The sequence below is a fragment of the Mirounga leonina genome, unplaced genomic scaffold (assembly GCF_011800145.1).
Source record: "Mirounga leonina isolate KUSES-001 unplaced genomic scaffold, KU_Mleo_1.0 Mir_150, whole genome shotgun sequence".
Classification (NCBI taxonomy): domain Eukaryota; kingdom Metazoa; phylum Chordata; class Mammalia; order Carnivora; family Phocidae; genus Mirounga; species Mirounga leonina.
The window spans coordinates 5,955,596-5,981,412 of NW_023270374.1; the positions used below are offsets into that span (position 1 = coordinate 5,955,596).

At 46.5% G+C, this 25,817-nt stretch overlaps 1 protein-coding gene across 2 annotated transcripts in view; it reads right to left on the minus strand.

Annotated features, from left to right (window-relative positions):
* Nucleotides 1-23,689, minus strand: part of RIN2 (Ras and Rab interactor 2) — a 237,165-nt gene extending 213,476 nt beyond the window's left edge. The window contains exon 1 of one of the 2 annotated variants that reach the window (XM_035005760.1): nt 23,674-23,689. The gene's annotated coding sequence lies outside the window, so the exon portion shown is untranslated. Of the gene's footprint in view, nt 1-23,362; nt 23,440-23,673 lie in introns of those variants that run through there. The other variant, XM_035005759.1, reaches the window with a different exon arrangement.
* Between the last annotated feature and the right edge of the window lie 2,128 nt (nt 23,690-25,817).

Genomic DNA, 25,817 nt, shown 5'->3' on the forward strand with positions numbered 1-25,817 from the left:
TGTAGAAATAAAAGAACTAAAATATAGTCAGACCAAAATTTAAAATGCTGTTACCAAGATGCAGTCCCAAGTGAAGGACATAAAAATGAGGATGAACAAATCAGAAGAGCAAATCAGTGATATAGAAGATAAAATGATGGAAAATAAGGAAGCTGAGAAGAAGAGAGAAAGAAACCTATTAGATCACAAAAGTAGAACTGAGTGATTCCATAAAGCAAAATAATATCCGTATGATAGGAGTCCCTGAAGATAAGGAGCAGGAGAAAGGGAGAAAGGGGCAGGGGTTTATTTGAACAAATTATAGCTGAGAACTTCCCTAATCTGGGGAAAAAAACAGGCATTCAAGTTTAGGAGGCACAGAGAACCCACCTCAAAATCAACAAAAATAGATCAACACCTCAATGTATTACAGCAAAGCTTGCAAACTGCAAAGATAAAGAGAAAATCCTGAAAGCTGCTTGGGACAAGATCTCATTAATCTACAAGGGTAGACACATAAGGCTGGCAGCAGACCTGTACACAGAGACCTGGCAGGCCAGAAAGGACTGCATGGTATATTCAATGAGCTAAGTGGGAAAAATATGCAGCCAAGAACACTTTATCCAGCAAGGCTGTCATTCAGAATAGAAGGAGAGATCAAGAGATTCCAGGACAAGCAAAAACTAAAGGAATTTGTGAACACTAAACCAGCCCTGCAAGAAATATTAAAGGGGATACTTTGAGCAGAGAATGTCCCCAAAAGTAACAAAGATCAGAAACGAACAAAGACAATCTACAGGAACAGGGACTTTACAGGTAATAACATGGAACTAAATTCATATCTTTCAATAATTACTCTGAAGGTAAGGGGACTAAATACTCCAATCAAAAGACACAGATTGGATAAAAAAACAAGACCCATCAATATGCTGCTTATAAGACAGTTGTTTTAGACTGAAAGAAACCTCCAGATTGAAAGTGAAGGGGTGGAAAACCATTTCTCATTCTAATGGACATCAGAAGAAAACTGGAGTAGCCATCCTTATATCAGACAAACTAGATTTTAAACCAAAAACTATACTAAGAGCTGAAGGACACTGTATCATAATAAACGGGTCTATCCAACAAGAAGATCTAACAACTGTAAATATTTATGCCCCTAATGTAGGAGTAGCCACATATATAAGCCAATTAATAACAAAATTAAAGAAACTCATTGATAATAATACTTTAGGGGACTTTAACACCCCCTCACAGCAATTGACAGATCATCTAAGCAGAGATTAACAAGGAAACAAGGGCTTTGAATGACACACTGGATCAGATGGACTTAACAGATATATTCAGAGCATTTCATCCTAAAGCAGCAGAATACACATTCTTTTCTAGTGCACATGGAACATTCTCCAGGATAGATCACATACTGGGTTACAAATCAGCTCTCAACCAGTACCAAAAGATTGAGATCATACCATGCATATTTTCAGACCACAATGTTATGAAACTTGAAGTCAACCACAAAAAGAAATTTGGAAGGACCACAAATACATGGAGGTTAAAGAGCATCCTACTAAAGAATGAATGGGTCAAACAGGAAATTAAAGAAGAATTAAAAAAATATATGGAAGCAAATGAAAATGAAAACATGACAGTTCAAAACCTTTGGGATGCAGCAAAGGTGGTCCTAAGAGGGAAGTATATAGCAATACAGGCTGTCAAGAAGCAAGAAAAGTCTCAAATATACAACCTAACCTTACACTTAAAGGAGGTGGAAAAAGAACAGCAAATAAAGCCTAAGTCCAGCAAAAGGAGGGAAATCATAAAGATTAGAGCAGAAATCATTAACATACAAAATAAAACAAAACAACAGTAGAACAGATCAACGAAACTAGGAACTGGTTCTTTGAAAGAATTAATAAGATTGATAAACCCTGAGCCAGACTTACCAAAAGGAAAAGAAAAAGGACCCAAATAAATAAAATCATGAATGAAAGAGAAGAGATCACAACCAACACCGAAGAAATATGAACATTTCTAAGAGAATATTATGAGCAATTTTATGCCAACAAATTAGGCAATCTGGAAGAAATGGATAAATTCCTAGAAACAAACTACCAAAATTGAAACAGGAAGAAATGGAAAACCTGAACAGACCCATAACCAGCAAAGAAATTGAATCAGTAATCAAAAATCTCCCAACAAACAAGACTCCAGGGCCAGGTGGCTTCCCAGGGGAATTCTACCAAACATTTAAAGAAGAATTAATACCTGTTCTTCTGAAACTGTTCAAAAAAATAGAAATGGAAGGAAAACTTCCAAATGCATTCTATGAGGCCAACATTACCTTAATCCCAAAACCAGACAAAGACCCCACCACAGAGGAGAATTACAGACCAATATGCCTGATGAATATGGATGCAAAAATTCTCACCAAGATACTAGCTAATAGGACCCAACAGTATATTAAAAGGATTATTCACCACGACTGAGTGGGATTTATTCCTGGGCTGCAGGGGTGGTTCAACATCCACAAATCAATCAATGTGATGCTCTATATTAATAAATGAAAGGATGAGAACCATATGATCCTCTCAATAGATGCAGAAAAAGCATTTGACAAAATACAGCATCCTTTCTTGATAAAAAAAAAAAAAACTTTCGTAGGGATAGAGGGAACATACCTCAACATCATAAAAGCCATATACGAAAGACACACAGTGAATATCATCCTCATTGGGGAAAAACTGAGAGCTTTTCCCTTAAGGTCAGGAACATGACAAGGATGTCCACTCTCACCACTGTTCTTCAACATAGTACTGGGAGTCCTAGTCTCAGCAATCACACAACAAAAAGAAATAAAAGGCATCCAAATTGGCAAAGAGATGTCACATTTTCACTCTTGGCAGATGACATGATACTCTATGGAGAAAACTCCCAAACTGCTAGAATTGATAAAGGAATTCAGCAAAGTTGCAGGATATAAAATCAATGCACAGAAGTCATTTGCATTTCTATACACTAACAATGAGGCAGAAGAAAGAGAAATCAAGGAATTAGTCCCCATTTACAACTGCACCAAAAACCATAAGATACCTAGGAATAACACTAACCAAAGAGGTAAAGGATCTGTACTCTGAAAACTATAGAACACTTATGAAAGAAATTGAGGAAGACAGAAAGATATGAAAAAACATGGCTCAGTCCATTAAGCATCTGCCTTCAGCTCAGGTCATGATCTTGGGGTCCTGGGATTGAGCCCTGCATCCATCTCCCTGCTCAGCGGGGAGTCTTCTTCTTCCTTTCTCTCTACCCCCCCCCTGCAACTTGTGCCTCCCCCACCTCTCTCTGTCTCAAGTAAATTAATAGAACCTTTAAAAAAAAAAAAAAGGAATGTAAAACATTCATGCTCATGGACTGGAAGAACAAATATTGTTAAAATGTCTACGCTACCCAAAGCAATCTACATATTCAATGCAATCCCTATCAAAATACCATCAGCACTTTTCACAGAGCTGGAACAAACAATCCTAAAATTTGTATGGAACCACAAAAGACCCCAAATAGCCAAAGTAATGTTGAAAACGAAAACCAGGGGCACCTGGGTGGCTCAGTTGGTTAAGCGACTGCCTTCGGCTCAGGTCATGATCCTGGAGTCCCTGGATCGAGTCCCGCATCGGGCTCCCTGCTCAGCAAGGAGTCTGCTTCTCCCTCTAACCCCCCCCCCGTCATGTACTCTCTCTCTCTCTCTCTCTCATTCTCGCTCTCTCAAATAAATAAATCTTTAAAAAAAAAAAAGAAAAAGAAAACGAAAGCTGGAGGCATCACAGTTCTGGACTTCAAGCTGAATTACAAAGCTGTAATCATCAAGACAGTATGGTATTCACAAAAACAGACACATAGATCAATGGAACAGAAGAGAGAACCCAGAGGTCCCCAGAAAGGGACCCTCAACTCTATGGTCAACTCATCTTCAACAAAGCAGGAAAAGAATATCCAATGGAAAAAAGCCTCTTCAACAAATGGTGCTAGGAAAATTGGACAGCCACATGCAGAATGGACCACTTTCTCACATCATACACAAAAATAAACTCAAAATGGATGAAAGACCTAAATGTGAGACAGGAATCCATCAAAATCCTAGAGAACACAGGCAGCAACTTCTTTGACCTTGGCCGCAGCAACTTCTTGCTAGACACATCTCCAGGGGCACGGAAAAAAAAAAGAAAAAATGAACTATTGGGACTTCATCAGGATAAAAAACTCTTGCATAGCAAAGGAAACAGTCAACAAAACTAAAAGGCAACTTATGGAATGGGAGAAGATACTTGCAAATGTCTTATCAGATAAAGAGCTAGTACCCAAAATCTATAAAGAACTTATCAAACTCAACACTGAAAAAATAAAAAATCCAGTCAAGAAATGGACAAAAGACATGAACAGATATATCTCCAAAGAAGACATACAAATGGCCAACAGAACATGAAAAAATACTCAACATCACTCAGCATCAGGGAAATACAAAGCAAAACCACAATGAGATACCACCTCACACCAGTTAGAATCGCTAAAATTAACAACTCAGGAAACAACACATGTTGGCAAGGATGCGAAGAAAGGGGAACCCTCTTACACTGCTAATGGGGAATGCAAACTGGTGCAGCTACTCTGGAAAACGGTATGGAGGTTCCTCAAGAAGTTAAAAATAAGAGCCACCCTACGACCCAGCAATTGTACTACTAGGTATTTATCCAAAGGATACAAACATAGTGATCTGAAGGGGCACCTGCACCCCAATGTTTATAGCAGCCAAATCCACAATAGCCAAACTATGGAAAAAGCCCAGATGTCCATCGACAGATGAATAGATAAAGAAGATGTAGTGTGTGTGTGTGTGTGTGTGTGTAAAATGGAATATTACTCAGCCATCAAACAGAATGAAATCTTGCCATTCGCAATAACATGGATGGAAGAAGAGGGTATTACACTGAGCAAAATAAGTCAGTCAGAGAAAGACAAATACCATATAATTTCACTCATATGTGGAATTTAAGAAACAAAACATATGAACATAGGGGAAGGGAAGGAAAAATGAAGTAAGATGAAAACAGAGAGGGAGGTAAACCGTAAGAGACTCTTAACTTTAGGAAACAAACTGAGGGTTGCTGGAAGGAAGGTGTGTGGAGGGATGAGGTAGCTGAATGATGGGCATTAAGTGGGGCACGTGATGTGATGAGCACTGGGAGTTATATGCAACTGATGAGTCACTAAATCCTACCCTGAAAACTAATAATACATATATGTTAACTAAATTGAATTTAAATAATTTTTTAGAAAGATGAGAATTTGGCAGTCCACCAGCAATAGGGCCTTACAAACAAAAGATGGGGGGGAAGGGGATATTCCCTTCCTGACCTTCCCCTTCATACTCCTACCTCCTTCCCACACCCCTTTTCCTATGTTACCAAGTAACTGCAAAGAAATTACTGGTAAACCTTAGGGCACAGAAAGGAATGAGGCTTGCGAATGCCTGGTAAAGTCTTTAATAAACTATAAGGATCACAGAAATACTTGTTAGCATTAGCATTCCTATTCCAGAGGCACACTGTAATACCAGATCCAGGCATTTCTCAACAGCCAGGGCAGGAGCAGAGCCAGAGGCTTGGACCACACTTGGAGGATGGGATCCTGCATGCAGAGCCCCACACCCACCTAAACAATGGTGGGTCACCTGACACAAATAGTCCTTAGACTGCTGACTTGCCTAACAAAGTACCACAAACTGAATGGCTTAGAACAACAGAAATCACTTGCCTCCTAGTTCTGGAGGCCAGAAGTCTGAAAGCCAGGTGCCAGCCAGCAGCACCAAGCTCCCGCTGAAGGAGCAGGGAAGAAACTGTTCCTTCCTTGCCTCTCCCAGCTTCTGGTAGCCTCAGGCATTCCTGGGCCTGCAGACCTGGGGCCTCTGGTCTCTGCCATCTCTGCCAGCATCCGCATAGGACCTCTCCCTTCCTGACTCCAGCTACCAAGCACAGTTCACTGAAGCAGGAAAGGGAGCCTGGGGATTGCTTGAGAGGACAGCTTCAGGTCACCTTCCCTCCCTGCAGAGTCACCTGTCCTTTTTATAAGCACACCAATCACCAGATGAGGGACACCCTCATGACCTCATATTGACTAAATCGGCATAGACCCTATTTCCAGATATGGGCACATTCTGTGTACTGGGGATTAGGACTCCCATAGATCTTTTCAGTGGGTTGGAGCGGGGGCACACAATGAACCCATCACAGGGGGTAAAGTAGAGACTGATCACATATCCGGGAATGGTGACCAACGCAGCCGATCAGAAGAGACATTCTCAGTAGTGAGTCATTAACTACATGGTCAAAGTGCCTGACAGGAATCGCCTCTCTCCTATCCTGTTCCACCAGGGCAGGGAGCCCTCAGCACCCTCTCAGGAGTGGGTGAATGCCAAGCATGGTCGCTGATGGCTTAAAGAAGTGGGCAAGCAGAGTGGGTGGTTCTTGACCATTGATTTGGAGATGAGCTGTCCATTCCACCTCCGCAGCTGGTTTCAGTCATCTCCCGATGGCACTGTTGGGTGCCGGGGCCTCCTGAGAGGCGGGTGCTAGATGAGCTACAGCTTCGCCTCCTGCTGGTTTAGGGTGTGCTAGAGGCCGGATGACTCTGGGAGATGAGTAACAGAACTTCAGAGTTTCCAATAATACGTTAAAAAATAACATCATTGAGTGTGTAAAAATAAAAGAATGATTTTCTGTAGGCATTTTCAATTCCTTCATGTGCCCCAAAGGCAGAAGACAAGGGGAAATCATAGCTTTTCCTGAATAAATATTCCTCTCCCATCCTCTGTAGTCTCTGGTTCTTGATTTTTTCCCCACTTTTTCTCTACTTGCAAAAATATTGCTTTTATCACTTGCTACTCCAAGAAAAATACAATGTGCCCAGTCCACATTCCTATCTGACTTCCTTTGGAAATCTAAGTCAGGGTTGGTTGAGTGCTTTGTGCTGCACTCTGGCCCTGTCCTCTCAAGCAATCCCCAGGCTCCCTTTCCTGCTTCAGTGAACTGTGCTTGGTGGCTGGGGTCAGGAAGGGAGAAGTGACACCATGCACCATGTGAGCTGAGTTCAGGAACTTGAGCTTTGCCTTGACCAGTTCTCTGGGAGAAAAAGGAGGGGAACCTGCAAAGGCCTCCAAATCCTGCCTGTGTATGAGAGTAGTTATTCCACAGACAGAACCCCAGGGTTAGAACAAAAGAACCCCCAAGGTCATAGAGACTGGTGCTGGTCAGCGGAAAGCAAGGACATGACCATGAGTTTTATATAAAACTAAATTGATGCCTTTTAAATTATACGTACATAATATATTATGAATTATATAATATTATAGAATATATTTTACTATTTTATTTTTGCACACTCCATGACGTTATTTTTTTATTTTAATTCAATTAGCCAACATATAGTACACCATTAATTTTTTTTTTTAAAGATTTTATTTATTTATTTGTGAAAGAGAGAATGAGAGACAGAGAGCATGAGAGGGAGGAGGGTCAGAGGGAGAAACAGACTCCCTGCTGAGCAGGGAGCCCGATGCGGGACTTGATCCCAGGACTCCAGGATCATGACCTGAGCCGAAGGCAGTCGCTTAACCAACTGAGCCACCCAGGCGCCCGTACACCATTAATTTTTGATGTAGCGTTCAGTGATTCATTAGTTGCATATAACACCCAGTGCTCATCACATCACATGCCCTCCTTAATGCCCATCCCCCGTCATCCCATCCCCGCCCCCCTCTGTAACCCTCAGTTTGTTTCCCAGAGTCAAGAGTCTCTCATGGTTTGTCTCCCTTTCTGATTTCTTCCCATTCAGTTTTCCCTCCCTTCCCCTATTGTCCTCTGCACTGTTCCTTATGTTCCACATATGAGTGAAACCATGTAATTGTCTTTCTCTGCTTGACTTATTTCACTTAGCATAATACCCTCCAGTTCCATACACGTCAGTGTAAATGGTAGGTATTCATCTTTTCTGATGCCTGAGTAATATTCCATTGTATATATGAACCACATCTTCTTTATCCATTCATCTATTGGTGGACATCTGGGCTCCTTCCATAGTTTGGCTGTTGTGGACATTGCTGCTATAAACATTGGGATGCAGGTGCCCCTTCGGATCACTACATTTGTATCTTTTGGGTAAATACCCAGTAGTGCGATTGCTGGGTTGTAGGGTAGCTGTGTTTTCAACTTTTTGAGGAACCTCCATACAGTCTTCCAGAGTGGCTGCACCAGCTTGCATTCCCACCAACAGTGTAAGAGGGTTCCCCTTTCTCCACATCCCCACCAACATTTGTTGTTCCCGGTCTTGTTAATTTTAGCCATTCTGACGATGTGAGGTGGTATCTCATTGTGGTTTTGATTTGTATTTCCCTGATGACAAGTGAGGTGGAGCATTTTTTCATGTGTCAGTTGGCCATTTGTATGTCTTCTTTGGAGATAAATCTGTTCATGTCTTCTGTCCATTTCTTGACTGAATTTTTTATTTTTTGGGTGTTGAGTTTGATAATTTCTTTATGGATTTTGGATACTAGCCCTTTATCTGATAAGACATTTGCAAATATCTTCTCCCACTCTATAGGTTGCATTTTAGTTTTGTTGACTGTTTCCTTTGCAGAAGCTTTTTATCCTGATGAAGTCCCAATAGTTCATTTTTTCTTTTGTTTCCCTTGCCTTTAGGGATGTGTCTTGCAAGAAGTTGCTGCAGCTGAGGTCCATGATGTCATTTTTAATAGTGACGTGATCACAGTCACTGTATTATTAGGAACTTTGAGGTTCTGTTACTCATCTCCCAGAGTCATCCGGCCTCTAGCACACCCTAAACCAGCAGGAGGCGAAGCTGTAGCTCATCTAGCACCCGCCTCTCAGGAGGCCCCGGCACCCAACAGTGCCATCGGGAGATGACTGAAACCAGCTGCGGAGGTGGAATGGACAGCTCATCTCCAAATCAATGGTCAAGAACCACCCACTCTGCTTGCCCACTTCTTTAAGCCATCAGCGACCATGCTTGGCATTCACCCACTCCTGAGAGGGTGCTGAGGGCTCCCTGCCCTGGTGGAACAGGATAGGAGAGAGGCGATTCCTGTCAGGCACTTTGACCATGTAGTTAATGACTCACTACTGAGAATGTCTCTTCTGATCGGCTGCGTTGGTCACCATTCCCGGATATGTGATCAGTCTCTACTTTACCCCCTGTGATGGGTTCATTGTGTGCCCCCGCTCCAACCCACTGAAAAGATCTATGGGAGTCCTAATCCCCAGTACACAGAATGTGCCCATATCTGGAAATAGGGTCTATGAAAATTTAGTCAAGATGGAAGTCGTGAGGGATGGTCCCTCGTCCAATGACTGGTATGCTTATAAAAAGGGGACACTGGACAGGCAACTCTGCAGGGAGGGAAGGCGACCTGAAGACACAAGGGAGAAGGCCCTGTGGGGATGCCGGCCAGAGGCCCCAGGTCTGCAGGCCCAGGAATGCCTGAGGCTACCAGAAGCTGGGAGAGGCAAGGAGGGAACAGTTTCTTCCCTGCTCCTTCAGAGGGAGCTTGGTGCTGCTGGCTGGCACCTGGCTTTCAGACTTCTGGCCTCCAGAACTAGGAGGCAAGTGATTTCTGTTGTTCTAAGCCACTCAGTTTGTGGTACTTTATTAGGGCAGCCTTAGGAAACTAATACAGCTTCCTCTTTCTGCATGGAGGTATCTGTAAAGATATTACAGGGTAGTTGTTAAGAGCTTAGGTCCTGGTGTCTGACAGACCTGTTTTGAATTGTGGTTCTTCCATTTTGTGCTTTGTGATCACAGACAAGTTATCTAACCTCTCTGTGCCTCAGTTTCTACAATATGAAAAAAGAGGGAAATTAAAACTACTTCATGGATACCAAGGGGATGATACATGAGGTGATCACCTCACAGGCTGGTTAAGATTCTGAAGTGAGGCCAGCATGTGTGAGCTGGGCACAGGGTCGGCCACATGCTGGGCACTCTGTACCTTCAGCTGATATAATTATTAACGGGGACCTCGGAGCTCCTGTCAGTGGAAGTTTACGTCTCATGCTCTACAGGGCTCCAGGACGGGCTTTGGGATGTGTGACCCATGTTCCCAGAGGGCTCCATTCTTAGTTTAACGCTCTGCTGATACCACCTTGGAATTTTTCATAATTTTTAGACAAGGGGCTCCCATTTTCATTTGCATTGAGCCCACAAGTTACGTAGCTGGTCCCGCTTAGCTCCACCAGCCAGGCACATGGGTTGAAAACCGGTCTATAACCAGCATTTGCAGGAGCAATTTCTCCTCAGAAGTTAAGCGACTCTCAGGAGTCTGGCCCTTTTGTTAGCTTCAGCACATTACTGTCCCCCAGTGCCATCCTCAGAGGTGGGTTACATTTAAATTTCTAGATTTTTTATCTCAAACTTAATTGGAATACGACCTGTAATTTTAAAAATTCTCCCTTGCAGAAATTTTTCTTAGGGTTTGGGGAAAAGGATAAAGAAGAAGGACTTTTGTAGCCCATCTCCCTCCTGATTCTTCTGTGTGACCCACGAGGCCTTGCACTGTGCAACTGAGCATGAGATATGTCCTGCTGGAACTGGTGAAGGCTTCCTCAGAACAAGGCACACTCTTCTTTTTAGCCCAAAGGGATATTTTGGCCTCTTTAGCCAAAGGCTTCAGGCACCTTTCTGCCTTCAATGTGGCATTCATCACATATTTATTAACAAGTATTTCTATGCCGGCACTATTCTAGGTGCTGAGGAGGCAACATGGAACAAAACAGCCAAAACCTTGACTTTCCTAATCTATATCATGCGAAAATAAATGCTTGATGAAAAATAAGGCAGGGCATAGGGATGGAGTGGGTCATGAGGGTGGGATGAAGGTTTACTATTTTATATGAGGTGCTCAGGGCCACCTTCTCTCGGGACGTTCGGAAGAGACCAGAAGGAAGTGAAGGGCGGGTCACATGGGTATGTGGAAGGATAAATCCCAACCCAAGGAAGAGCCAGTGTGGAGGCACAGGGGGGCGCAGGCCTCCGTACTTGGGCAAGGAGGCTGGTGTGGCCGGACCAGTGAGCAGCGGACAGGCATGGTAAAGAGAGCCCAAGGTAAGCGGACAGGAATGGTAAGGAGCAGACAGGGGCCTGGCAAGTGGCAGAGAACCTTGTGGATTTTACTCTGAATGAGATGGAAACTGGAGGGATATGAAAGGCTCTGACTTACGTTTTTAAAAGATGGTTGTGAACATGTTCACAAAAACATGGCTGGGAGGCAAGAACAAAGCAAGATCAGTGAGGTGGATACTGAAAGATTCCAGGTGGGAGATGATGCGGGCTTCGAGGTGGCAGCAGTGGGATGGTGAGAAGCAGTCAGAAAGAGATCTATTTGGAAGGCAGAGCTGACAACACTGCTGACGGACTGCATGTGGGGTATCGGTGGGGGGTTAGGGAGCCCAAGGTGCTGAGCCTGAAAACCTGGAATAGAGCCATTTGCTGAGATGGGGAAAAGATGAGGAGCAGGACATGGAGGTTGTTTGGGACACGTTCAGCCTGTGATTCCCAGACTGATTCCCTACGTGGACATACCACGAAAACCACTGGATATGCTACAGAGGCTGTGTTCAGGGGAGGGACCTCATCTGGAGACCATTCACACACACAAGGTATTTAAAGCAGCAGGGCTGGAGGAGTTCACCTAGCACAGGTATCAGTGGGAAGGAGAAGAGACCCAGGGACCAAGCCCCAAGGCACTCTGATGTTTAGGGATCAAGGAAATGAGAAGAAGCTAGCAAAGGAGGCTGAGAAGCCCCCAGTGAAGTAGGAGAAGCAAGAGAAAGTGTAGTCTTCACAGCTAAGTATTTGTAAGAAGGAAGGACAGGTTCTGTGTCAGATGCTGCTGGAAAATTGAAAGAGATGGGGACCAAACACTGACCACCGGATTTGCCAACATGGAGGTCATGGGGACCTTGACAAGATCAGTACAGCGGGCAACATCTTCATGGGACTGAATATAGGAAAGAATGGAAGGCTCTGTTGTAAAGCCAAGTTGAGAAGGCAGGAGCTGGCAGCAGATGTGGGGTCAAGGTAGGTTCTCTAAAGATGGGCAATACTGCAGGATGATTGTGCCCTGGATGGAAATGACCCAAGGGGGGGGGGGGGGGGAAGACTTGATGATCCAGGACAGACAGGGGACAACTGCTGGAATAATGTCCTTGAGTATGCAAGCAAAGTCGGAATCTGCCGTACCAGCCGAAGGGGGGACCCCCTAGAGGAGTACGAATGCTTTATGCTTTGGGGCAGACGTGGGGCAGCACATGTGGACAGAGGTGCAGGTCTGGTGGTAGTTTTAAGTGGGGATTGATGGAAGTTCTTCGGATTCATTCTAGTTTCTCCGTGAAATAAGAAGTAAGGTCATCAACTCAGAGCAAGGAGGGTTTGGGAAGTCTGAGAAGGGAGGAATCCAAGTGAAATAATAATCGAAGGCATTTTTTTTGAAAGCCTATTAGTGGGTTGTGAAATCGATTTAGAAGGTTGCCACTGGAACATTTTAAGTAAATGAAACCGACAGGATCAGAGGGAAAGGGAAATATAGTAAGTGTTAGTTCCCCAAACTTTGTATCACTTCTATATATATATATATGGATGTGATTAAAAAAAAAAAAAAGTTTGTCAAAAACTGATCTGAGCAGGAGAGTGGATGGGTTATGAAAAATGGAGCGTCCACATCCACATCCACCTGCCTGGTGCAGGCACTGACTAGGGAAGGTGTATCTCCGCCAAGGTTAGGTTCAGGCAGGGGAGTCTCCTGAGAGAGCAGGCAAGACAAAGAAGGTATATGCAAAGGAAAGGTTCTAATCCCAGACCATGGAATCCACGCTGGGAAGGAGGCAGATGCAGATAAGGGACAGTGACCAGGTTGCAGGATAAATGGATTGTAGAGCCTGTTTGTGGCTGAGCCAAAGCAACTCTGCAAGAGAAACAAGATTTCCTAATGCCTCCTCAAGACTAAGGGCAAGGCAAACTGTGCTCCCTCACCAACGTTCATTTGCAGAGATTTTCTGTTGAATGTTTTATCAGAAAATGTTTTATCGGTCAAAAGGCACTCTCCTTGCTTCTGTGGTAGGCTTTTCGTATGGTGTATAAAAATGTTTGAAGTCAAATGGTATCGTATTTTGGTCAGTCTTCCCAGCATTCACCAAAAGAAAATTTCCCTCAAAGGCAGTTTTGTTACATAAGTAATACTAAATCATACTGTTGTAAGGTACCTTCGGTTCAATCAGCCTTCAACAACTATTTTGCTATGTTCATCGATTTTTATCACTATTTCTAAAATGATGTTTATTTTATAAAAGCAATATTAATCCTTGAGAACTATGAAGTCTTGGTTCTTATACCAGGCTCTTTTCCCCTCTGGAACAACTGAGTACAGCTTTCCCCGAAGGCTTTAAGCCTTTCACACCTTTGTTATATACCGTCTTTCATGGGATGTGTAAAGAATTCCTCCATATTAAAGACCAGCTAAGACTCACAAGTTTACATGGATTCATGGTAAAATAGTAGCTAAAATGTTGCACTTTTGTGCTATTCATTTTCTTTCATCCTTACAGCTAATCACTTTTTCTTCTTGCAATTATGATTTTAATGGTTTCTTGATTCTTTTTTTTTAAGATTTTATTTACTTATTTTGAGGGTGAGAGAGAGCAAGAGCAGAGGAGAGGGGCAGAGGAAGAGGGAGCAGGGAGCCCGATGCAGGACTTGATCCCCGCATCCTGGGATCATGACCTGAGCCAAAGGCAGACATTTAACTGACTGGGCCACCCAGGCGCCCTGGTTTCTTGATTCTTACACTAAATGAAAAATGCCTTAGAAAAAACTAAAAGAGATTGATTTCTACCTTATATCAATCGTCCAAATTACACCTTATCATGATGTATCTCTTGAGATCCTGAACCACGATGCTTAAAATCTCAACAGATTCCACAGGGTCCTGGCATGTTATTCTGACTTCTCTGTCTCAACCATTATTCCAGGTGCTGCATGTTCAAAAGAGCAGATGCATGGAGTTCCCCTACTGGTGGGACATCACGGGAGGATCTGCATGTTAGATTGCAACTCCCTGGTAACAGTGTGCTTCTTCTCTGAGGCTGTCTGTGATTGGCTAGTTTGAAACAAATCACATATCCCATTGTCTTATGCCCTGCACCCACCAGAAATGGGAGGAGAGGATGATGGTGGCCATGGGGCAGAAAGGATGGAGGCAGGAGGTGCATATGCTCTCTGATGATTACATGTATTTATGGAGCAAGAATTTGACAAACGACTGGCCTGGACAGTGAGGGTGTTGGGTGCCATTTCCTGACATGATTAAGAAATTCTCCTTCAGATCTAAACGTTCTCTGGTTTCCTAGACCTATGGTTCTCGATGTCCTCCATCCTACACTTCCCCAGTCTTCAAGGAACCAGGAGCCAATGATTGTAGATACAATGAGCTAACTATGTCCAAGAAGGACATTTACATAGTTATAGGCATCCTGTGATTACACTGAATATTTCTAATATGATCTGAGGACATAAAGGTCTGCAGTAAAACTGTGGGAAATAAACACAGCTGGGAAGCATCGAAGATGGTTTCTGGTGGGCCAGTGTGCCCACTCATGGGCCATGGAGGCATAAGCCTCATGGCAGAGGGTTAATAAGGAACTCTTGCTCTTCATAACATCACAAGAAATGAAGGGGGGCTAATTCTTCCCAACTGTCTGCCCTCCCCTGGCTGGGAGGTTGAGAACAAGCATCCCACATAGGGACAGATGCTGCCAGTGGTCTGCCCATGTGCCCTCAGACCCCTCTACCATTTTCCCTCCTTAGGCTAGCACCCATTTCTGTGGGAGGATGGCTTCAGGCTGATGGGACCTGCTCTGCCTTCATGCAGAGAGAGCTGAAGTGCAAGGGGCAGCCCTTGGCCCAAGACTGACCGATACAGGGGTAGAACTACTCCAGGCAGCTGGCCTCTGATCTAGCCACTCTGGTGGGCCCTACATAGTCTCCAGAACTTTCCCGTGAAGACCTCCCCTTATTTCCTGTGAGACAAAGAAAGCTAAGATTCTCCTTAAATCAAAAATAGGGCGCAATTCCCCGCAGAGCCTGAGCATGGCTTTGTGACAAGACTGTGCGGATGATAGGTTTCCCTCCCCGACTCTCCCCGTGTCCCCAGTCTGATTCTTTAGGACATGAGACTGTCTTAAACTGTCCTCCACAGGTCCCACACCCCCTCTCACCTCCCTCCCTGGAGGTGTGAGAGGGTCAAGACCACACCTTCCCTCTCTCCACACTCCCCAGAGCCCAAGCAGGACCCTCACATTCTAAGTGGAGCCATAATGATCAGGAGAGTTCTTTCTCCAAATGCACCTCCCTCCTCTTGATTCTCATTCTTTGCACGTGACACTCTTCTACCTGAAACCCACTGGCTACTAGCCATCACCAAATAACCCATTGTCAGAGCTAATCCCTTCCACTGTGAATCCTTTTCTGACACCCAGGACAGGATAAAGTGCCCCTTCTGTATGCCACCGCAGCATGCTTGAATAGAAAGAGGTCACTGTGCCCTGTCCTGGCCCCTGCTCTTTGATATGACTCCAACCCTGGTAGGAAATTCAGTGAAAATTCAGTTTAAGAAAAAGGGATCGACCAAACCAACATTACAATATAGGTTACCTGTATCATTTACAATACCTTACAGCCCAAGGTCACCGTGTACACTGTTTAGGGAAAGACATTAGTCGAAAATACTAGGCATAAGGGGTATGAGATGTGCCCAGAGAAAGACTGTGTGTAATACCAAGTACGTGTTAAGTCTCTGTCAGGACGGGAATCCCAGAATACAGAGAGAGTGGGTGGGGGGCCCCAAGGACAGATGACCAGGGGAGGGCTCCCACCCTGGGGGAGGGACAAAGAGCTGTCAGGTCTGACTGCAACTTCATATATCAGACCTCATTCTAGTGAGGGGTGAGAAGCTTTGAGGAAAGCACCTTCATCAACTTTGTGGGGCCCTTCCTGTCTGCTCATCTCATTGGTTCCTCCCTCTCTCCCTTTCTTCCTCCCACTTCTGCTCCGTTGCTCAGATGCCACAAAACAGGAGTGGAATCTCCTTCCTTCAGGGCGCTGATCCAGAGGAGCCTCTGAAATACACCCCCTACCACCCTTGTGTTTGTTTAATAAAGACTTGATAAAAAAAGAAAACACCTTCTTTAAAAAGACAGAGCATCTGTCTTTGTTCTCATTCAGACCCCTAAACTGCCAGGGGAAAAACAATCACAAAGGAAAATAACAAAGCACTTCAATTAGCAGTTTTCAGGGTCAAATTTGGCACAAGTCTGTCTCCTGAGTCAGGCACTAACTACACTGTCCCTTCCTTGCTAGCATCACTAAGCATCCCCTGACAGGCGGGAGGGCCCGGGAGGCAGGAATTATAAGGGACACCTGCACTGGTCAGATCTCAGATCCCAAGGGAACCATGGAGTCCCGGAAGTCAGCCAGGACCCCACACCTGCCAACAGCACCGAAACCAGAAGCCAGCGTGGCCTGAATATACACACTTAATGTCTACAGGTTGCGTTCAGTTGGCCATTTACTAGAAGAGGAGCAAAAATGATCAAGTCTTCCCAAATCAGTGTGCAGGCTTAGTATAATTCCAGACAAACCCCATGGAATACATTTTGCCTGGAAGAATTAATGGTGGACATTGCCAAGAGAATTTGGAAAAAAGAGAAAGAAAGATAAAGGTGTGGTAGGTGCAGTAGGACTTGCCTACCAAACGGCACAGATTATAGAGCCGAGGAGAGGTGAATCTAGTCACCAAATGATACTGGGGGGAAAAAGAGTTCACTTGATTCTTACTTCATAAACCACATGCCAAAAGATTATAGAAATCTGTAAAATGGAGACCATTGAAGTTAGAAGGAAATATAAACAGTGAGTTGTTTGAGGATGCAGAAAGCATTTCTGGGCACGAGAGCCGTTAAAGGAACCCAAAGGAAAAGTGCAAGCATTTGACTATACAAAATGCTGAAGCTTTTTGTAGGACAAAAAGTCATGAACACTCCGTAGTCAGACAAGAAAAGTCCGAATAGTGGGATGAGGGGTGTTGTTTAGATGCCACGTCACCCTTGCACATGTTGAAGTGGCAAAACCTAGGCTGGTCCTCCAAGACACAGCAGCTGGTTTTGCCCCGCGGGGAGGTGGGACATCTTGGCTCACTTCCAGGGACTCAAAGGTTCATGGGCAATCCCACCCATGAAGGTGTCCTTTGCTTACCACACAGGAGAAATACCTGCCTCCATTCATTTTTAAGTATTCTTGTAATCAAACTGGAGTTAAATGCAAGGGGGGGAAAACTCTGGTGATTTCAACAATTTAAAAAAAAATGTCTTGGGCGCCTGGGTGGCTCAGTTGGTTAAGCGACTGCCTTCGGCTCAGGTCATGATCCTGGAGTCCCTGGATCGAGTCCCGCATCGGGCTCCCTGCTCAGGCAGGGAGTCTGCTTCTCCCTCTGTCCCTCCGCCCTCTTATGTGCTCTCTCTGTCTCATTCTCTCTCTCTCAAATAAATAAATAAAATCTTTAAAAAAAAATGTCTTATAAAGCAAATAAAGTTCATTTCACCTCCTATTTAAACTAGCTAATTGGATTTTGGTACTTTGTATTTCTGACCTAGAACACGATATCGTATATGTGAAAACCAAAGTGTCCATTTATATCATTTACTGTGTTAACCTACTCAATTAAAATAGTTAATTCATTAAAAATGCTAAAATAAAAATGTTTCCACCAAGTTTGATTTATGAAATACTCCACTTTTGAGAATTTCAGGGGAGTGAGCGCTTATAGGTTAATATCTCCATTTACTATCATTTGACCACATGTCATGATCAAATAAAAATGAGAAATAAGCTCACAGCAGTAATTAAAATACCTCCTGAATTTATTTCTCATTTGGACATTAATGAAGCTCAGCAACATCATCTGAAACACTCTTATAGATGGTTTCAAAATACAAACCAGTGTAGCTTTATAACCTTTCCTACAACTTTTGGGAGAATTTAAAGTTACTCAGAGGGGGGTCCTTGCCACCAAAGATCCTTTATCAGAATAAGACATGTCCCACAGGATGGAGTATCTATAGCCTTATCCACACAACCCCCTTGCCATATCCAACTTTATTTTCTGATTTTCACAAAATTAAAAAAACAAAATGACTCTGTTTAGGCTTTTGCCAAACCATTAACAAGTTCAAAAACTGTTTCTACCACAAAAAGCAATGCCATTTAATCAGGCATTCATTCAAAATAATAATGCTTTTGAGTTGGTTTGCTAGCAGCTGCATTAACTTGTGTGGTTCTATTCACAGTCTCAGCTGCCACTCCACACTTCTCAGGGATGATATTAAAAATACTTAACGACATGGGATAGACTGGGCCCCGATCAATCACAACAGATGCTGGCCACAAACTCGCAGCTTGAAAACTCTGGATTGTCTGGCTCTCTGGTGCAGGTTCTTCCTCTTCATCCCCATCCCTGACTTCACAAACTCCATCCCTGCTCCTGGATGTGGGCTTCCCGGTTCTGCTTTGACCCCTTTCTGCTGGGCCTGTGGTCTCTCTGTGGGTAAATTCATCAGCTCCCATGTTTCAGTCCCCACCATGCCCCAATGACTCTGTTTCTCCAGCTGCTTATTGAAAATTTCTATCTGGGTAACATACAGGACTTTTGTACGGGCCAAGGGAGGCCACCCCAAGATGGGCCACCAGGCATGAAGATTATTTTGACGTCAAAGCAATCAAAACCCAGCGGATTTGGGAAAACTGCCTGCAGGTACCAGAGATGCCTCTGTACCTAAGAAACTTACCTGCATAATAGGGCAACCTCAGACCCTCCTATCCCTCTCCTTAGCCTCATGTTGCCTGTCTTGGGAATCTCATGTCTGTGTGGATTCCCTGTATATATGTAATTAAATTTTATTTTCTCCTGTTAATCTGGCTCACAAGAACCCCATCTATTTGATTCTTAGTCCTGCTAGAGGGATCTTGAAGGGCAGAGTAAATTCTTCCTCCACAACACTTTTAAACTCACAATATTTAAAAAACAAAAAACAAAAAACACACTCAACATTTCCCTCCCACTTTCTTCCTTGGCCCCAAATGCAGGAGGGCATGCACACAAACACACACACACACACACACCCCTGATAGGTCCATTTTTCTCAAAACACACCTTTCCTTGACTTCTGTGATACCACCCTAATCAATACAGAGGCCTGGCTAATGTCCAGTACAGGTCCCAGAGACTACTTCCTTTCTATGCTTTGGAAACATCTGTGAAACAAATCTTGAGATAAGTTCAATCAGCACTAGAGACCCTTGAATATCCGCTTGCAGCTGCGCCCCCTCTGATGATGGTGTCACCTTTCCCGAGGTTCCTCAGTGAGCCCTGCTAGCCCGCCACTCTCCCCTGAAACCCTGAAATATGAACCCTGGCTTCCCCTGTTCACCTCCTCCCTTTAGTGCAAACAAGGCTGAACATCCTTGACAAGTGCAGAATTGCTGGTTGCTGGCAAACTCTTTCTTAAAAACACCAGATTCCAAACAATGGGTGCTTGCGAGCTGGTGGCTCCCATCAGCAGCTACCTTTTCATGAGTAAATGTAGACATCCTACAGAAGCCACACTGCCAGGTCCCAGGGAGAGAGGAAGTGAGACAACTGAAAACCCTGGCTGCACCTTCCCACTCCGTGGAGGTGATCAAGCAAGATGTGTCTCGGCTCCAGATCCCTATGCTGCCATTCCACACACAAGCCGCATTGGAGGCACGCTCGCTCAGGCAAAGCTGGTTGACATCTGCCGGCTTCTAAGCAGCATGAAGACACGCTCCCCAGAGCCTGTTTGCATTGTTTACTTGACTCCTTCGGCTCCCTCAGATCTGACCAAACCCTGGAGAACGGACTCCTGTCAATCAGGCACACAGCAGCTGCAAACTAATACCTCACAAGGGGTGGGGCTGGGGGGGTATGATTACTGCACCTTTTTAATGTCCAGAATATAGATGTTTTGCTATCTGAAGCACCAAGGCTCCCTGGAAACTGCCTAGATGTCAGAAGGTGAACTAAAAAAGCATTTGGGGTCAACTAAACATTTTCCAAAGTGGACTCCTTGGAACACTGGATCCTAAAGATGCTTCATGAGAAAGAGTGTTCTGTGGCCAAATGAAATTGGTAAACAGTCGATATTATGGCGTCATCCTTAAGAGTCCCACGTCTAGTCCCTAGTCCCCTAGACCCAGGCACTAAAAAGTCCTGCAGAGGAAACCCTGCTTAACATTAGCATTTTCCTAATGTGTTCTAGCATTCTATCACTGTAACTCTTTAGGAATCTTTTTTTTTTTTTTTTTTTTTTTAAGAGAAAGAGTGAGAGCACACAAGCAGGGAGGGGCAGAGGGAGAGAGAGAATCTTAAGCAGGCTCCACGCCCAGTGCAGAGCCCCAGTAGGGGCTTAATCTCAAGACCCTGAGATCATGACCTGAGCTGAAATCAAAAGTCATACACTTAACCAACTGAGCCACCCAGGTGCCTGTCTGTCTGTCTGTCTATCTATCTATCTATCGTAATTCTTCAGTAAAGTTGTACCCTAAACACAACTTGATTAAATTCTGCTCTTGACAGACACTGCCTGGGGTGTACCTCTGAGCACAACCACCTCTAGCAAGTCAGCTGTGGTTCAGCGAGATGCCCTACTGGGCCTGGAGCCCTGGTCCCAGCTTTGGTGCTTTGACCTCTCCAGGCCTCTGTTTTCTCACCTAACAAATGGAATTAATAGTACTATGGTGAAAAACAACTGAGGTGTTATCTGTAAAAGCATTTCGCAACGTGCTATAAAAATATGATCAATCTGCTAAGGATGGACTTCTTGCTGTGCATTTACCAAGGGATACTTTTGTTCATTATTTTCAACACCCGCTCCTTGGTGTTGGAGGCAGGGAGGAGGAGTTAGGATCTAGCTTTTGACCTTGTTGACAGTGGGCAAGTGGGGTACCCTGCATACCGCTCCTGAGTGCTACCCAAGGAATTGTGGTGGTGCTGAGGGGGTGTCTTATCAGGGAAAGGAGGGGGGACGTCAGGAAACCTTCCCAGCAGAAACCATCAGAATCTTGAAGGATCATTCCGAGGGCTGGATGTACATGGGGAGTGGGACATAATACCCAGATGACATAACGTGGGGAGTATGTGAAGAATGGGCCCCATTAAGGCTGACCTCCCAGTGCTGCATGCCCTCACACAGAAGAGAAATAAGCTATCCGTCTCCTTTAAGCAGAGGAAGAGGATCCAGCCCAGTAAAGAGGTTGATTCTGGAGAAATTAACTCCTCTTTGAAGTGGGTAGTGGCCCTTGACTTTGGAGAAGGGGAGGAGAGGCCTTATGTGGGGATAGAAGGGCTGCTGGGAAGCTCTCTCTAGCAAACAAGCACATACCAGAGCCCTAGAGGGAGTCAAGCTCCTCCCTGCTGCCCCTGTGAGGGGTTCAAGTGTGGGTTATTTTAGGTCTCCTTCTCTACTTAGCTAACCTGTCTGCAGAATGCCACCAAAGGAGGTCCTGGTAGCAGGTTGCTCTACTCTCATGCCCTCAGCCTCCAACTGCTGAGAGCAGTCCCTAAACCCCGCAATTCCTGTCAACCACCAGCTGCTTTCTCCAGCCCCAAATGCAAGGGCCCCTTACTGTTCCAGGTTCCACCCAATCCCTGATCCCTGACGCCCTCTATGGAGCTATTCTAGTACCCCAGCACAGGGAATTCAAGGGTGTTCTAGAAACATACTGGAACCTGAGGCCAAAAGGAAAATGCATACATGTCTGCACACCTACCAAATTATCGCATACTTGAACTACGTTAAAAGTTAATAAAAAGCTGTACAGTCAAAAAAATAATAATAATAAAGACTATATATAAAGCCAGCATTGCCTAATCTGCTGCAGGCCATTGTCAACCCCCATTAACCCCCTGGTGGGGACCTGACAAACAGGGTGATTGGAAACCACTTGTCTCCATTGCACAATAATGCAGGGGCATAACAAAACCTGTCTTTATTTGAAATTTGGTATTTTGTTCATGTGGATTTTTTACATTAAATTTTATTTTTTTAAAATACTGCCTTAAAATACCATGTTAATTGCTGAGTACTGCCAAGTGTTTATTTTTGCTCAATATTGACAAAGCCCTGTTGCTGAAAGAGTGCTCTGAGGTTTCCTTATTGATGACAGCACGTTCCTAAGAAACCCCAATGTTCCGGAAACCATCAGGCCTGCAAGAAAGTACGATTCCACTGTATGCCCGGTTTGTGTGCAGCCTCCTCTGCTGAATTAGGAAAACCCAAAGGGTTCGAGATCTCTGCGAAGAAAGGCGCCTCTTAGGGCCCAAGGGACCGGGTCTTGCCCTGTATTTCTTGGCAACAAATCACAGGCTTTAAAGCAGAATTCTGCAAATTCTGCCGTCCCCCGATCGTGGAGGGGGCCCAGTGACGGGTGGGCGGACGCCTTGCTGGTGGAAGCCGAGGCCAAGGGTGGAGGCCGAGCCCAGAAGGGGGTGGGGAGGCCTGAGGATGGGCAAGTGGCCCCGTCCCTTCCCGGCAGGAACCCCGGGCTCCTCCTCCTCCTGCTGTGCAGCCATCAATCCCCGCGACAGCCCAGCGCCCCCAGGTCGTACTCATGGACCCTGCCGGGGCGGGGGGGGGGGGGGGTAGGAGGAAGCCTCGGACCCGGGCGTCTGCCCGGTGCACTCACTGGGCGCACTCACCCGGGCGGAGCTGGGCACCCGGGCTGTGCGACCCTCGGCCCGGCCCGCGCTCCCAGGCACGAGGCGCACTTGACACCCCATAGGCGGCCCCCGCAGGTAGAACTCGACAAAGGTCCCTCCCCCTCCTCCCGCGTGCACGCACACACCCAGCACCTGGAGCCACCGCGCCCGCACCCTCCCGCTGCTCCTCACTCCACCCCCGCAGAGGTCGGCTGAGGATACTCCATGACCCGGCCGTGACCAGCGATCGCCCCGCCGTCGCCCCAGGGCACCCTGGTCCTGTGCAGGCGTCGCACTCCCCGGCGCCCCCCCCTTTCCCACAGCCCCCCGAAGACGCTCGCTCTCTCCCTCCAGGTCCCCTCCGAAGGGGAAGACAGTGCGAGCAGCAGCACCCCGCGCCTCGAACCCCGCGCAGCCCCCGCCCGCGCCCCGGAGCCTCCCCGGGTGCTGGGTGCCAACACCAAGGGTGGGGTCTCCGCGGCCGCCGCCCCTTACCTCGCGCAGGCCCTCCCCGCAGGTCTTGGAGGCGGGGGCGAGCGGTGGCCCCGCGGACTAGCGCGGGGCTGGGTTTCCCCGCCGGGGCGGAGCGGGAGGAGGAGGAAGAGGAGGGGAGGGGAGGGGGAGGAGAGGGACGGGCTTTGTGTCTGCCTCCGGCCCTCCCTCGGCTCCGGCGCTGGCCATCCCCCTCCCCCAGCCACCCTCCGACGCCCGGGGAGGGGAGGGGACGGGGCGGGGGTGAGGCGAGGGGGTGAGGAAGGCGCCTGCGCGACCCGGGGTCCCACGGCCCCCTGCCCTCGTGCGCTCACCCCTCCGCCTCTCGGGACGTGCAGCCGAGGCGCCTGTGGGTGACCGGGAACCCTGGCTGCAACCAGGCGAAGCCGGGGACCGAGAAAGTTGATCTAACCCGGAGCAAACTTGGCTGGAGCAGCTCCCGACGCGCCTTGGCGCCGCCGCCCGGCTCTTCTGCGCTCCCCGGGGAGGACCCGAGTTTTGTTCTTGGAGATTCTTCTCTATCTCCTTTCTTTGCACTCACTGCTGAGCCGGGCAACCGCGCGCGCACCTCTCCCCCGGGCCAGCCCCGCCGCCTGGCAGCAGACCCCGGGATCAGCCGAGGGGGCTGGGAAGCCTCTGTGGGGGAGGCCTGGGTGGGCTTCTGCCCTTTGTTCCGGGCTCCGAGGCGCTCCAGGGCCCGGCGCTTGCCGGGCTCCCGCTGGGGGATGTTTTGCTGCATCCCCGCTGGGAAGCGGGCGGCCGGGGTCGGTTTCTGAGTGTGCAGAGCTGCCCAACCCCACCCGGACCCCAGGGAGCCAGAGCAGCTGGGAGGCAGGATGTGGTTTAGCTCAGTTCTGAGCCACCCTTTTAAGGCCTAGGTGATGAGGGAGCAGAAGGCAAGCTGAGGACAAAGCACAAGCTGACATCCTGCAAACATTCCCCCCCCCACCCGGTGGGATACTTGTGACAGTCCCCAGGCATTCTTGGCTGCCCTATAACTAAGAAAAGGGAAAAACAAATGGTTAACTGATAAAGATCACAGTCCTGCAGGACTGGAGTCTCCATCAGTGCACCAATGTCTTAGTGATAGACAAGGAAAAAGCATTCTTATTGGTAGCCTAACTTTCAGAGACTCATAACTCAACTTCCTGGAGCCCTAACATCACCCTCCCCTCCATAGTGATGTGGAAGACAGACAGAAGGGAAAGTAAAATTAAATTTCTTAATGACCTGCAGCCCACCAACAAGGACCTGAGATAGGCAGACTATAACATTCCTCCAGGAAGCTCCCAACCACCTTAATGTTAGCGCCTTACTAGCAGGAGAAACAACTTTAGCTTGACAATAGCCAGGCCTCCAGCATCCTGGGAGTCTTCTTTAGCATATGAAAGTCCTTTTGGCCACCTCCCTTTGTCCTCACCTTCCCCCGCTCCCAAGTATATAATCAGCCCCTCCTCACAACCCCTTTGCAGCGGTTCTTTCTGAGCACCAGTCCTGTCCCCGTGCTTTAATAAAATCATCTTTTTGCACCAAAGACATCTCAGGAATTCTTTCCTGGCAGTCAGCTCCAGACCTCACCAACATTCCACAACTACATCGGACCGGCGGGGAGCTGGGAGCTGCAGTCTTTTCTTCGGAGCCAGGCCGGTCCCTGGTGAGCTGCTGTGTTTTCCCACTCCCCTGCCACGGAGAACACCTTTGGGGAGAAATTGCTAACGGTGTGAGAGTTACCAAAGTAGCCAGAGACGCAGAAGGAGCCTCAGACACCTGTTTGGGACAGAAGCAGAAAAAGGGAACAAAGTCCTTATTTTTATTCTGGTTCTGCCTTAGACCAGTCACCAGAGAGGAGAATCGCATTGGCATTGGTTCTTGTGATTCCTGCCTTGTAAAATCCCCAAGATTTCTCTTTCATAATCAGCTCAGTCCCCAGGAAGTCATAATCCACTGTACTTATCTTACTGTTCCAAGTCACCGATTCAATACTTAACTGAGCATCTGATAATGTGCCAGGCACTGCTCTACTGCTTGGGATGCCCTGGGGAACAAAACAGATCTCCCTGCCCTGTTGGAGCCGACATTCTGGGAAGCATGAGCAGGAGACAGGGTAAACATCACTAAGTCAGTTCCCTAGAGTGTTAGAAGAGGTCAGCAGTAGGGAAAAAAAGGAAAAGGAAAATAAGCAGGCTGAGGAGTGCAGGTGTCTGGTGCAGAGGGTAGAACTGAATGTGTGGGATGGTCAGAGTAGGCCCGGTTAATAAGATAGGATTTGAGCAGGGACCTGGACGAGGCGAGGTAGGAGTACATACCTGGGATGAGCATTAAGGTCAAAGGCTCTGAGGCGGTAGGTGGAAGCTCCTGAGGGTCTGAGCAGGGGGTGGCTCGATCTGATCTTTATTGCTGAAAGATTAGTCTGATGCCATAGGGAGAGCCGGCTGTGCAGGCAAAGTTAAAACAAGTT